General features: G+C 44.2%; 1 protein-coding gene across 5 annotated transcripts in view; it reads left to right on the top strand.

The window, feature by feature from the left end:
- ank2a (ankyrin 2a, neuronal) overlaps positions 1-14,455 on the top strand; it is a 72,373-nt gene that overhangs the window by 54,410 nt on the left and 3,508 nt on the right. The gene's annotated exons all lie outside the window — the stretch shown is intronic.

Below are 14,455 nucleotides of genomic sequence, written 5' to 3'. Positions count from 1 at the left end.
ATTTCTCAGACTGAGTACGAGTCCCTTTCCCCAGACTCTCCTCTTCCCCAATTTAGGTGGCCTAGTGTTGGTTGTCACTTGGAATATGAAAGACAAATGTCTCTTTCACCACAGTCAACCATTTCAGACTGGGAGGGTACTGATTTTTGTGTTAGCATGCTATTTCACGAGAGTAGACCAGAATCGTCCCAGTCAGTGTCATCCGATTTGGACTTGGACAATTTGTTTACTGGAAGGGCCCTTACTCCAGACTCACCTCTTCCCCAATTTCGATGGCCTGATGTCGGTTGTCATTTGAAATATGAAAGACAAATGTCTCTTTCACCACAGTCAACTATGTCGGACTGGGAGGGTACTGATTTGTGTCTAAGCTCACTGTTTGATGTGAGTAGACCAGAGTCGCCTCAGTCAGTGTCATCAGACTTTGGTTTGGAAAGGCTTTTTACTGGCAGGCCTTTGTCCCCAGACTCTGTGTCTTCTGATCTTGACCTTTGCCTTCTTCAGGACTGGCTAGTAGACTTCAGACCATCGTCCCCGGAGTCCGTGGTATCAGTTGAGAACTTGTCTATTTCTTCTGACATAGCACTTTGCCGGTTGAAGAATCAACATTGTGAGTATTATCTGCAAATGTCTGAGGTGAGAGCAGACTCGCCTATTTCAATCACGTCCGATACAGACAATTCAGAATTTTGTGATCAGGATCTCCTAAACAGGGCCTACTCACCAGAGGCTATTGTCTCAGATGGTGAACATGAAGGAGGCGGAAAGCGTATAATACACCGCAAATTTCAGCCCAGTTTTGGATCGTTTACGTATGCAGATGTTGTCCGTGGCCTTACCGGTGACAGACAAGCAGAGACATTGTTGGAGGATGAAACCTCAGAATCCAGACCTCATTTGCATGCCTTACTTCCAGAAGATGAGTGCACTGCTTTTATGATAGACGATTGGCTCGACCAAGTACGTCCACAGTCTCGCGAATCTGTGATCTCTCAGACTGAGTACGAGCCCCTTTCCCCAGACTCTCCTCTTCCCCAATTTAGGTGGCCTAGTGTTGGTTGTCACTTGGAATATGAAAGACAAATGTCTCTTTCACCACAGTCAACCATTTCAGACTGGGAGGGTACTGATTTTTGTGTTAGCATGCTATTTCACGAGAGTAGACCAGAATCGTCCCAGTCAGTGTTATCCGATTTGGATTTGGACAATTTGTTTACTGGAAGGGCCCTTACTCCAGACTCACCTCTTCCCCAATTTCGATGGCCTGATGTCGGTTGTCATTTGAAATATGAAAGACAAATGTCTCTTTCACCACAGTCAACTATGTCGGACTGGGAGGGTACTGCTTTGTGTCTAAGCTCACTGTTTGATGTGAGTAGACCAGAGTCGCCTCAGTCAGTGTCATCAGACTTTGGTTTGGAAAGGCTTTTTACTGGCAGGCCTTTGTCCCCAGACTCTGTGTCTTCTGATCTTGACCTTTTCCTTCTTCAAGACTGGCTAGTAGACTTCAGACCATCGTCCCCGGAGTCCGTGGTATCAGTTGAGAACTTGTCTTTTTCTTCTGACATAGCACTTTGCCGGTTGAAGAATCAACATTGTGAGTATTATCTGCAAATGTCTGAGGTGAGAGCAGACTCGCCTATTTCAATCGCGTCCGATACAGACTATTCAGAATTTTGTGATAAAGATCTCCTAATCAGGGCCTACTCACCAGAGGCTATTGTCTCAGATGGTGAACATGAAGGAGGCGGAAAGCGTATAATACACCGCAAATTTCAGCCCAGTTTTGGATCGTTTACGTATGCAGATGTTGTCCGTGGCCTTACCGGTGACAGACAAGCAGAGACATTGTTGGAGGATGAAACCTCAGAATCCAGACCTCATTTGCATGCCTTACTTCCAGAAGATGAGTGCACTGCTTTTATGATAGACGATTGGCTCGACCAAGTACGTCCACAGTCTCGCGAATCTGTGATCTCTCAGACTGAGTACGAGCCCCTTTCCCCAGACTCTCCTCTTCCCCAATTTAGGTGGCCTAGTGTTGGTTGTCACTTGGAATATGAAAGACAAATGTCTCTTTCACCACAGTCAACCATTTCAGACTGGGAGGGTACTGATTTTTGTGTTAGCATGCTATTTCACGAGAGTAGACCAGAATCGTCCCAGTCAGTGTTATCCGATTTGGACTTGGACAATTTGTTTACTGGAAGGGCCCTTACTCCAGACTCACCTCTTCCCCAATTTCGATGGCCTGATGTCGGTTGTCATTTGAAATATGAAAGACAAATGTCTCTTTCACCACAGTCAACTATGTCGGACTGGGAGGGTACTGCTTTGTGTCTAAGCTCACTGTTTGATGTGAGTAGACCAGAGTCGCCTCAGTCAGTGTCATCAGACTTTGGTTTGGAAAGGCTTTTTACTGGCAGGCCTTTGTCCCCAGACTCTGTGTCTTCTGATCTTGACCTTTGCCTTCTTCAGGACTGGCTAGTAGACTTCAGACCATCGTCCCCGGAGTCCGTGGTATCAGTTGAGAACTTGTCTATTTCTTCTGACATAGCACTTAGCCAGTTGAAGAATCAACATTGTGAGTATTATCTGCAAATGTCTGAGGTGAGAGCAGACTCGCCGATTTCAATCGCGTCCGATACGGGCTATTCAGAATTTTGTGATAAAGATCTCCTTAACAGGGCCTACTCACCAGAGGCTATTTTCTCAGAGGGTGAAAATGAAGGAGGCGGAAAGCGTATAATACACCGCAAATTTCAGCCCAGTTTTGGATCGTTTACGTATGCAGATGTTGTCCGTGGCTTTACCGGTGATAGACAAGCAGAGACATTGTTGGAGGATGAAACCTCAGAATCCAGACCTCCTTTACATGTCTTACTTCCAGAAGATGAGTGCACTGATTTTGTGATAGACGATTGGCTCGACCAAGTACGTCCACAGTCTCGCGAATCTGTGATCTCTCAGACTGAGTACGAGTCCCTTTCCCCAGACTCTCCTCTTCCCCAATTTAGGTGGCCTAGTGTTGGTTGTCACTTGGAATATGAAAGACAAATGTCTCTTTCACCACAGTCAACCATTTCAGACTGGGAGGGTACTGATTTTTGTGTTAGCATGCTATTTCACGAGAGTAGACCAGAATCGTCCCAGTCAGTGTTATCCGATTTGGATTTGGACTTGGACAATTTGTTTACTGGAAGGACCCTTACTCCAGACTCACCTCTTCCCCAATTTCGATGGCCTGATGTCGGTTGTCATTTGAAATATGAAAGACAAATGTCTCTTTCACCACAGTCAACTATGTCGGACTGGGAGGGTACTGCTTTGTGTCTAAGCTCACTGTTTGATGTGAGTAGACCAGAGTCGCCTCAGTCAGTGTCATCAGACTTTGGTTTGGAAAGGCTTTTTACTGGCAGGCCTTTGTCCTCAGACTCTGTGTCTTCTGATCTTGACCTTTTCCTTCTTCAAGACTGGCTAGTAGACTTCAGACCATCGTCCCCGGAGTCCGTGGTATCAGTTGAGAACTTGTCTATTTCTTCTGACATAGCACTTTGCCGGTTGAAGAATCAACATTGTGAGTATTATCTGCAAATGTCTGAGGTGAGAGCAGACTCGCCTATTTCAATCGCGTCCGATACAGACTATTCAGAATTTTGTGATAAAGATCTCCTAATCAGGGCCTACTCACCAGAGGCTATTGTCTCAGATGGTGAACATGAAGGAGGCGGAAAGCGTATAATACACCGCAAATTTCAGCCCAGTTTTGGATCGTTTACGTATGCAGATGTTGTCCGTGGCCTTACCGGTGACAGACAAGCAGAGACATTGTTGGAGGATGAAACCTCAGAATCCAGACCTCATTTGCATGCCTTACTTCCAGAAGATGAGTGCACTGCTTTTATGATAGACGATTGGCTCGACCAAGTACGTCCACAGTCTCGCGAATCTGTGATCTCTCAGACTGAGTACGAGTCCCTTTCCCCAGACTCTCCTCTTCCCCAATTTAGGTGGCCTAGTGTTGGTTGTCACTTGGAATATGAAAGACAAATGTCTCTTTCACCACAGTCAACCATTTCAGACTGGGAGGGTACTGATTTTTGTGTTAGCATGCTATTTCACGAGAGTAGACCAGAATCGTCCCAGTCAGTGTTATCCGATTTGGACTTGGACAATTTGTTTACTGGAAGGGCCCTTACTCCAGACTCACCTCTTCCCCAATTTCGATGGCCTGATGTCGGTTGTCATTTGAAATATGAAAGACAAATGTCTCTTTCACCACAGTCAACTATGTCGGACTGGGAGGGTACTGCTTTGTGTCTAAGCTCACTGTTTGATGTGAGTAGACCAGAGTCGCCTCAGTCAGTGTCATCAGACTTTGGTTTGGAAAGGCTTTTTACTGGCAGGCCTTTGTCCTCAGACTCTGTGTCTTCTGATCTTGACCTTTTCCTTCTTCAAGACTGGCTAGTAGACTTCAGACCATCGTCCCCGGAGTCCGTGGTATCAGTTGAGAACTTGTCTATTTCTTCTGACATAGCACTTTGCCGGTTGAAGAATCAACATTGTGAGTATTATCTGCAAATGTCTGAGGTGAGAGCAGACTCGCCTATTTCAATCGCGTCCGATACAGACTATTCAGAATTTTGTGATAAAGATCTCCTAATCAGGGCCTACTCACCAGAGGCTATTGTCTCAGATGGTGAACATGAAGGAGGCGGAAAGCGTATAATACACCGCAAATTTCAGCCCAGTTTTGGATCGTTTACGTATGCAGATGTTGTCCGTGGCCTTACCGGTGACAGACAAGCAGAGACATTGTTGGAGGATGAAACCTCAGAATCCAGACCTCATTTGCATGCCTTACTTCCAGAAGATGAGTGCACTGCTTTTATGATAGACGATTGGCTCGACCAAGTACGTCCACAGTCTCGCGAATCTGTGATCTCTCAGACTGAGTACGAGTCCCTTTCCCCAGACTCTCCTCTTCCCCAATTTAGGTGGCCTAGTGTTGGTTGTCACTTGGAATATGAAAGACAAATGTCTCTTTCACCACAGTCAACCATTTCAGACTGGGAGGGTACTGATTTTTGTGTTAGCATGCTATTTCACGAGAGTAGACCAGAATCGTCCCAGTCAGTGTCATCCGATTTGGACTTGGACAGTTTGTTTACTGGAAGGGCCCTTACTCCAGACTCACCTCTTCCCCAATTTCGATGGCCTGATGTCGGTTGTCATTTGAAATATGAAAGACAAATGTCTCTTTCACCACAGTCAACTATGTCGGACTGGGAGGGTACTGATTTGTGTCTAAGCTCACTGTTTGATGTGAGTAGACCAGAGTCGCCTCAGTCAGTGTCATCAGACTTTGGTTTGGAAAGGCTTTTTACTGGCAGGCCTTTGTCCCCAGACTCTGTGTCTTCTGATCTTGACCTTTGCCTTCTTCAGGACTGGCTAGTAGACTTCAGACCATCGTCCCCGGAGTCCGTGGTATCAGTTGAGAACTTGTCTATTTCTTCTGACATAGCACTTTGCCGGTTGAAGAATCAACATTGTGAGTATTATCTGCAAATGTTTGAGGTGAGAGCAGACTCGCCTATTTCAATCACGTCCGATACAGACTATTCAGAATTTTGTGATAAAGATCTCCTAATCAGGGCCTACTCACCAGAGGCTATTGTCTCAGATGGTGAACATGAAGGAGGCGGAAAGCGTATAATACACCGCAAATTTCAGCCCAGTTTTGGATCGTTTACGTATGCGGATGTTGTCCGTGGCCTTACCGGTGACAGACAAGCAGAGACATTGTTGGAGGATGAAACCTCAGAATCCAGACCTCATTTGCATGCCTTACTTCCAGAAGAAGAGTGCACTGCTTTTATGATAGACGATTGGCTCGACCAAGTACGTCCACAGTCTCGCGAATCTGTGATTTCTCAGACTGAGTACGAGTCCCTTTCCCCAGACTCTCCTCTTCCCCAATTTAGGTGGCCTAGTGTTGGTTGTCACTTGGAATATGAAAGACAAATGTCTCTTTCACCACAGTCAACCATTTCAGACTGGGAGGGTACTGATTTTTGTGTTAGCATGCTATTTCACGAGAGTAGACCAGAATCGTCCCAGTCAGTGTTATCCGATTTGGACTTGGACAATTTGTTTACTGGAAGGGCCCTTACTCCAGACTCACATCTTCCCCAATTTCGATGGCCTGATGTCGGTTGTCATTTGAAATATGAAAGACAAATGTCTCTTTCACCACAGTCAACTATGTCGGACTGGGAGGGTACTGATTTGTGTCTAAGCTCACTGTTTGATGTGAGTAGACCAGAGTCGCCTCAGTCAGTGTCATCAGACTTTGGTTTGGAAAGGCTTTTTACTGGCAGGCCTTTGTCCCCAGACTCTGTGTCTTCTGATCTTGACCTTTGCCTTCTTCAGGACTGGCTAGTAGACTTCAGACCATCGTCCCCGGAGTCCGTGGTATCAGTTGAGAACTTGTCTATTTCTTCTGACATAGCACTTTGCCGGTTGAAGAATCAACATTGTGAGTATTATCTGCAAATGTCTGAGGTGAGAGCAGACTCGCCTATTTCAATCACGTCCGATACAGACAATTCAGAATTTTGTGATCAGGATCTCCTAAACAGGGCCTACTCACCAGAGGCTTTTGTCTCAGATGGTGAACATGAAGGAGGCGGAAAGCGTATAATACACCGCAAATTTCAGCCCAGTTTTGGATCGTTTACGTATGCAGATGTTGTCCGTGGCCTTACCGGTGACAGACAAGCAGAGACATTGTTGGAGGATGAAACCTCAGAATCCAGACCTCATTTGCATGCCTTACTTCCAGAAGATGAGTGCACTGCTTTTATGATAGACGATTGGCTCGACCAAGTACGTCCACAGTCTCGCGAATCTGTGATCTCTCAGACTGAGTACGAGTCCCTTTCCCCAGACTCTCCTCTTCCCCAATTTAGGTGGCCTAGTGTTGGTTGTCACTTGGAATATGAAAGACAAATGTCTCTTTCACCACAGTCAACCATTTCAGACTGGGAGGGTACTGATTTTTGTGTTAGCATGCTATTTCACGAGAGTAGACCAGAATCGTCCCAGTCAGTGTCATCCGATTTGGACTTGGACAATTTGTTTACTGGAAGGGCCCTTACTCCAGACTCACCTCTTCCCCAATTTCGATGGCCTGATGTCGGTTGTCATTTGAAATATGAAAGACAAATGTCTCTTTCACCACAGTCAACTATGTCGGACTGGGAAGGTACTGATTTGTGTCTAAGCTCACTGTTTGATGTGAGTAGACCAGAGTCGCCTCAGTCAGTGTCATCAGACTTTGGTTTGGAAAGGATTTTTCTTGGCAGGCCTTTGTCCCCAGACTCTGTGTCTTCTGATCTTGACCTTTGCCTTCTTCAGGACTGGCTAGTAGACTTCAGACCATCGTCCCCGGAGTCCGTGGTATCAGTTGAGAACTTGTCTATTTTTTCTGACATAGCACTTAGCCGGTTGAAGAATCAACATTGTGAGTATTATCTGCAAATGTCTGAGGTGAGAGCAGACTCGCCTATTTCAATCGCGTCCGATACAGGCTATTCAGAATTTTGTGATAAAGATCTCCTTAACAGGGCCTACTCACCAGAGGCTATTTTCTCAGAGGGTGAAAATGAAGGAGGCGGAAAGTGTATAATACACCGCAAATTTCAGCCCAGTTTTGGATCGTTTACGTATGCAGATGTTGTCCGTGGCTTTACCGGTGATAGACAAGCAGAGACATTGTTGGAGGATGAAACCTCAGAATCCAGACCTCCTTTACATGTCTTACTTCCAGAAGATGAGTGCACTGATTTTGTGATAGACGATTGGCTCGACCAAGTACGTCCACAGTCTCGCGAATCTGTGATCTCTCAGACTGAGTACGAGTCCCTTTCCCCAGACTCTCCTCTTCCCCAATTTAGGTGGCCTAGTGTTGGTTGTCACTTGGAATATGAAAGACAAATGTCTCTTTCACCACAGTCAACCATTTCAGACTGGGAGGGTACTGATTTTTGTGTTAGCATGCTATTTCACGAGAGTAGACCAGAATCGTCCCAGTCAGTGTCATCCGATTTGGACTTGGACAATTTGTTTACTGGAAGGGCCCTTACTCCAGACTCACCTCTTCCCCAATTTCGATGGCCTGATGTCGGTTGTCATTTGAAATATGAAAGACAAATGTCTCTTTCACCACAGTCAACTATGTCGGACTGGGAAGGTACTGATTTGTGTCTAAGCTCACTGTTTGATGTGAGTAGACCAGAGTCGCCTCAGTCAGTGTCATCAGACTTTGGTTTGGAAAGGCTTTTTACTGGCAGGCCTTTGTCCCCAGACTCTGTGTCTTCTGATCTTGACCTTTGCCTTCTTCAGGACTGGCTAGTAGACTTCAGACCATCGTCCCCGGAGTCCGTGGTATCAGTTGAGAACTTGTCTATTTCTTCTGACATAGCACTTTGCCGGTTGAAGAATCAACATTGTGAGTATTATCTGCAAATGTTTGAGGTGAGAGCAGACTCGCCTATTTCAATCACGTCCGATACAGACAATTCAGAATTTTGTGATCAGGATCTCCTAAACAGGGCCTACTCACCAGAGGCTATTGTCTCAGATGGTGAACATGAAGGAGGCGGAAAGCGTATAATACACCGCAAATTTCAGCCCAGTTTTGGATCGTTTACGTATGCAGATGTTGTCCGTGGCCTTACCGGTGACAGACAAGCAGAGACATTGTTGGAGGATGAAACCTCAGAATCCAGACCTCATTTGCATGCCTTACTTCCAGAAGATGAGTGCACTGCTTTTATGATAGACGATTGGCTCGACCAAGTACGTCCACAGTCTCGCGAATCTGTGATCTCTCAGACTGAGTACGAGTCCCTTTCCCCAGACTCTCCTCTTCCCCAATTTAGGTGGCCTAGTGTTGGTTGTCACTTGGAATATGAAAGACAAATGTCTCTTTCACCACAGTCAACCATTTCAGACTGGGAGGGTACTGATTTTTGTGTTAGCATGCTATTTCACGAGAGTAGACCAGAATCGTCCCAGTCAGTGTCATCCGATTTGGACTTGGACAATTTGTTTACTGGAAGGGCCCTTACTCCAGACTCACCTCTTCCCCAATTTCGATGGCCTGATGTCGGTTGTCATTTGAAATATGAAAGACAAATGTCTCTTTCACCACAGTCAACTATGTCGGACTGGGAAGGTACTGATTTGTGTCTAAGCTCACTGTTTGATGTGAGTAGACCAGAGTCGCCTCAGTCAGTGTCATCAGACTTTGGTTTGGAAAGGATTTTTCTTGGCAGGCCTTTGTCCCCAGACTCTGTGTCTTCTGATCTTGACCTTTGCCTTCTTCAGGACTGGCTAGTAGACTTCAGACCATCGTCCCCGGAGTCCGTGGTATCAGTTGAGAACTTGTCTATTTTTTCTGACATAGCACTTAGCCGGTTGAAGAATCAACATTGTGAGTATTATCTGCAAATGTCTGAGGTGAGAGCAGACTCGCCTATTTCAATCGCGTCCGATACAGGCTATTCAGAATTTTGTGATAAAGATCTCCTTAACAGGGCCTACTCACCAGAGGCTATTTTCTCAGAGGGTGAAAATGAAGGAGGCGGAAAGTGTATAATACACCGCAAATTTCAGCCCAGTTTTGGATCGTTTACGTATGCAGATGTTGTCCGTGGCTTTACCGGTGATAGACAAGCAGAGACATTGTTGGAGGATGAAACCTCAGAATCCAGACCTCCTTTACATGTCTTACTTCCAGAAGATGAGTGCACTGATTTTGTGATAGACGATTGGCTCGACCAAGTACGTCCACAGTCTCGCGAATCTGTGATCTCTCAGACTGAGTACGAGTCCCTTTCCCCAGACTCTCCTCTTCCCCAATTTAGGTGGCCTAGTGTTGGTTGTCACTTGGAATATGAAAGACAAATGTCTCTTTCACCACAGTCAACCATTTCAGACTGGGAGGGTACTGATTTTTGTGTTAGCATGCTATTTCACGAGAGTAGACCAGAATCGTCCCAGTCAGTGTCATCCGATTTGGACTTGGACAATTTGTTTACTGGAAGGGCCCTTACTCCAGACTCACCTCTTCCCCAATTTCGATGGCCTGATGTCGGTTGTCATTTGAAATATGAAAGACAAATGTCTCTTTCACCACAGTCAACTATGTCGGACTGGGAAGGTACTGATTTGTGTCTAAGCTCACTGTTTGATGTGAGTAGACCAGAGTCGCCTCAGTCAGTGTCATCAGACTTTGGTTTGGAAAGGCTTTTTACTGGCAGGCCTTTGTCCCCAGACTCTGTGTCTTCTGATCTTGACCTTTGCCTTCTTCAGGACTGGCTAGTAGACTTCAGACCATCGTCCCCGGAGTCCGTAGCATCAGTTGAGAACTTGTCTATTTCTTCTGACATAGCACTTTGCCGGTTGAAGAATCAACATTGTGAGTATTATCTGCAAATGTCTGAGGTGAGAGCAGACTCGCCTATTTCAATCGTGTCCGATACGGGCTATTCAGAATTTTGTGATAAAGATCTCCTTAACAGGGCCTACTCACCAGAGGCTATTTTCTCAGAGGGTGAAAATGAAGGAGGCGGAAAGGGTATAATACACCGCAAATTTCAGCCCAGTTTTGGATCGTTTACGTATGCAGATGTTGTCCGTGGCCTTACCGGTGACAGACAAGCAGAGACATTGTTGGAGGATGAAACCTCAGAATCCAGACCTCATTTGCATGCCTTACTTCCAGAAGATGAGTGCACTGCTTTTATGATAGACGATTGGCTCGACCAAGTACGTCCACAGTCTCGCGAATCTGTGATCTCTCAGACTGAGTACGAGTCCCTTTCCCCAGACTCTCCTCTTCCCCAATTTAGGTGGCCTAGTGTTGGTTGTCACTTGGAATATGAAAGACAAATGTCTCTTTCACCACAGTCAACCATTTCAGACTGGGAGGGTACTGATTTTTGTGTTAGCATGCTATTTCACGAGAGTAGACCAGAATCGTCCCAGTCAGTGTCATCCGATTTGGACTTGGACAATTTGTTTACTGGAAGGGCCCTTACTCCAGACTCACCTCTTCCCCAGTTTCGATGGCCTGATGTCGGTTGTCATTTGAAATATGAAAGACAAATGTCTCTTTCACCACAGTCAACTATGTCGGACTGGGAGGGTACTGATTTGTGTCTAAGCTCACTGTTTGATGTGAGTAGACCAGAGTCGCCTCAGTCAGTGTCATCAGACTTTGGTTTGGAAAGGATTTTTCTTGGCAGGCCTTTGTCCCCAGACTCTGTGTCTTCTGATCTTGACCTTTGCCTTCTTCAGGACTGGCTAGTAGACTTCAGACCATCGTCCCCGGAGTCCGTGGTATCAGTTGAGAACTTGTCTATTTCTTCTGACATAGCACTTTGCCGGTTGAAGAATCAACATTGTGAGTATTATCTGCAAATGTCTGAGGTGAGAGCAGACTCGCCTATTTCAATCGCGTCCGATACAGGCTATTCAGAATTTTGTGAAAAAGATCTCCTAAACAGGGCCTACTCACCAGAGGCTATTGTCTCAGAGGGTGAAAACGATGAATCTTCTGCTTCATCAGTTTTTCTTTCCCATAATTTTAATATTTTCCAATGTACCGGTAGTCATGAAAGACATTTATTCACAAAGGAATCAAAACCATCACATCCACTAATGAGTGATTTTTATCTCTCTGACAATGCTTCTTCAACTATTAAAATTGAGGACGGCAAAAAACAGAATAGCCTTGCGTGTGTTCCCCCTCAGACTTCATCACCTTCCTTATCTTTGAATTTTGCAAAGTACAGAAAACATTGCAAGCACACTACCAATACGTTAATATCAAGTTCATATGATCTCCTATATACAGGAAAATGTCCATATTGTCAAATCTAACAATAACAATGTAACCTGAAAGTTCCATGTTATCTTTTTATCTGTTGGTTGTCTTGGTTTTACATAAATGACTGTAAAATTGACTGTAAAATACACTTGAGCTGATAGTAAATGTGAACATCGCTAATTACAGCAAACAGGGACAAAATGCCTTGATGTTTGTTTTCAGAGTAAGAATAAATGTTAAAAAATGTTGAAAGTTAAAGGTCCATTTGCAAAGGATTGTTGAGCCAGCAAGAGAGTCGAAGCTCTGCTTCACTCAGAAGAGAAAGCAATACATTACCTTTCAAAAGGGAAAAAAACATAATCAATTGGGCCTTGGAATAGTTTTAGACTTCCGTAATTGACTGCTTCATTTATGTATTATGTTTTTTTTCTATGACATGTCATAACGCACCATACAGTGAAAAAGGCAGCAAAAAACTATTCATTTTCAGACTAAGAGCAGTTGACAAATGAAAATTCTGTCTGAAATGTTGGGACACAAAACAATATGCTTGTGACTGAAAAATGTTTATTTATAAATAGAGCAAAGAGCTTTAGCATAGTAGCTGCAGCAAACAAGATAATTGTCGATATAGCAGTATCGGGGTAGGTGCAGTATTTTATGACAATAAGCATTGTTGTTCTTTATGGCATGCCATGACACGAAGTTCTTATCTCATGTATTGAATTTTATATCACATTTGAAAAATGCTTCATCATGTGACTATTTTACTATTTTTGAAAATTATAATTACGAATAATATACACGTCTTCTGCACTTCAACGTACAGTTAGGGTTAGGCTTCAGTGTCATCACACTCTCCCAAGAAAACAATGTGATTCAGAGCATTGTGAGAACCTTGTAATTAAGACACCATCCTTGACTCAACTGGGAAAATAGCATTGCCATTTCAGGTATCTTTGGCCTCTTTAAAAAAAATTATGTCACACTGACATATGAAGCATGAAAAGATAGTATCCCCAAAGAAGATTCTGGCTTATGAAAACTAAGGTCACCTACAAGAAATTCATCCTATCAAGAAACTAAAGACAGGCTTAGTGATATAGTGATCATGCTTGCATAAGCCAACAATATCTTGATGTCCTCATGTAACAAGCTTTAGTCAGATGTAATCAGGAGAGATGAAACCTATATAACCTATATATAAGTGGCCATTAAGTTAATTAGGTTAAGGGTCAGGGTTAGGGTTAGGGTGAGGGTCAGACCCACTCAAAAAGCCATTTGAGGAAAGTGATACCCATTACATCCACTCCCATACGATTGTCTTTCCTACACATATTTCCAGACATCAATCCATGACAAATCCAAAGTAATCAACTATTTCTGATCAAACAGAGGTATCAAGAAAGCACATTGTGCCATCAAGGAAATAAAAGTCTTGTATCGTCCATTTAAATTCCGGATTCCTCCCCCCAAAATTTGTGAAGCTTTGAGCACTACACGGACACCAGCGTAGCACCAGATGTATTTCAGAGACCCATATTTGCTGAAAATACGACTCTGAAGTTTATTTTTTACCACCACCTTTTTTCCACCCAAAGAATCTGCAAAAGCATTAACTACTCGCTATTATGTGTGTGAGACGAAGCATCGACACAGAGTAACCAAGAGCTGCATTCCCTTGTGGTAGGCAGCTTGTTTTGAATCCACTGGGACTGAAGATTTTTCTCCATTGCAGTCTTCAGATTTCACACTCTTGAAAATAAAATCTGCAAGAAATCTTAGTTTCAAGGAAACGATACAAGAAAATACACTCAAAAGGGTAAAGAGAGATGTCCCCAACTCCCACTGTCTATACCTGCGTGAAAGAATATGAAGATGGTGCGACAAACAGTTCAAGGTCTCAGTTTTCTGATCCAGAGTCGTACTTTGACCGCAGACAGCCCACCATCTGATTTCTCAGACGTGAGCCTGGCGGGACAAGAAATAAGGTCTAGCAAAAGCCGAGGTCGGTCTCAGAATCGTCTCGTACCATGCGGAGCGCAAGATAAATGTGAAGGAGAAGAATAAATGTGGCGCTGTCATTCAAAAGTGAAGATTATGTGGACGCTTCCTTTGTCTGCAAATCCAATAATGATGGATTGGAAGAGAGGGGGAAATAAGTGATGTCATTCAGAAACACCCAGTGAAGTGTTCACATTATGCGGGCCTTTTGTTTCTGAAGAGGAATCGTATCGTAATACGACTAAAGTTCTGGCGAGGGTAAGAGAAGAATTGCATTGCCCGCTCAGTGTGCAAGCTTTTCTAGGATTTGATATTATTATTCGTCTCGAAGAGGAATGCAAACTCTCAGGGGATCCGAGACTCCCCATAACCCCATTACATGGCCGGTGTGACTTGTCTGTTATTCACATATCATGCAATCAATGGCACATTTGAAAATATTACTTGATTAAATATAAGCTTTATTTTAGACTTGAGATAAGAAAGGGTAAATGCTAAAAAATAGTTTACTCTGATTATCATACGATTTAAGCACTAATGTTTTGATGGATT

The sequence above is a fragment of the Fistularia commersonii genome, chromosome 12, assembly GCF_037954325.1.
Source record: "Fistularia commersonii isolate RoL2024-O1a breed Wild chromosome 12, RoL_Fcom_v1.0, whole genome shotgun sequence".
NCBI lineage: Eukaryota > Metazoa > Chordata > Actinopteri > Syngnathiformes > Fistulariidae > Fistularia > Fistularia commersonii.
Note: the sequence above shows the minus strand (reverse complement) of the source record. Positions and strands in the feature narration are given on the sequence as shown.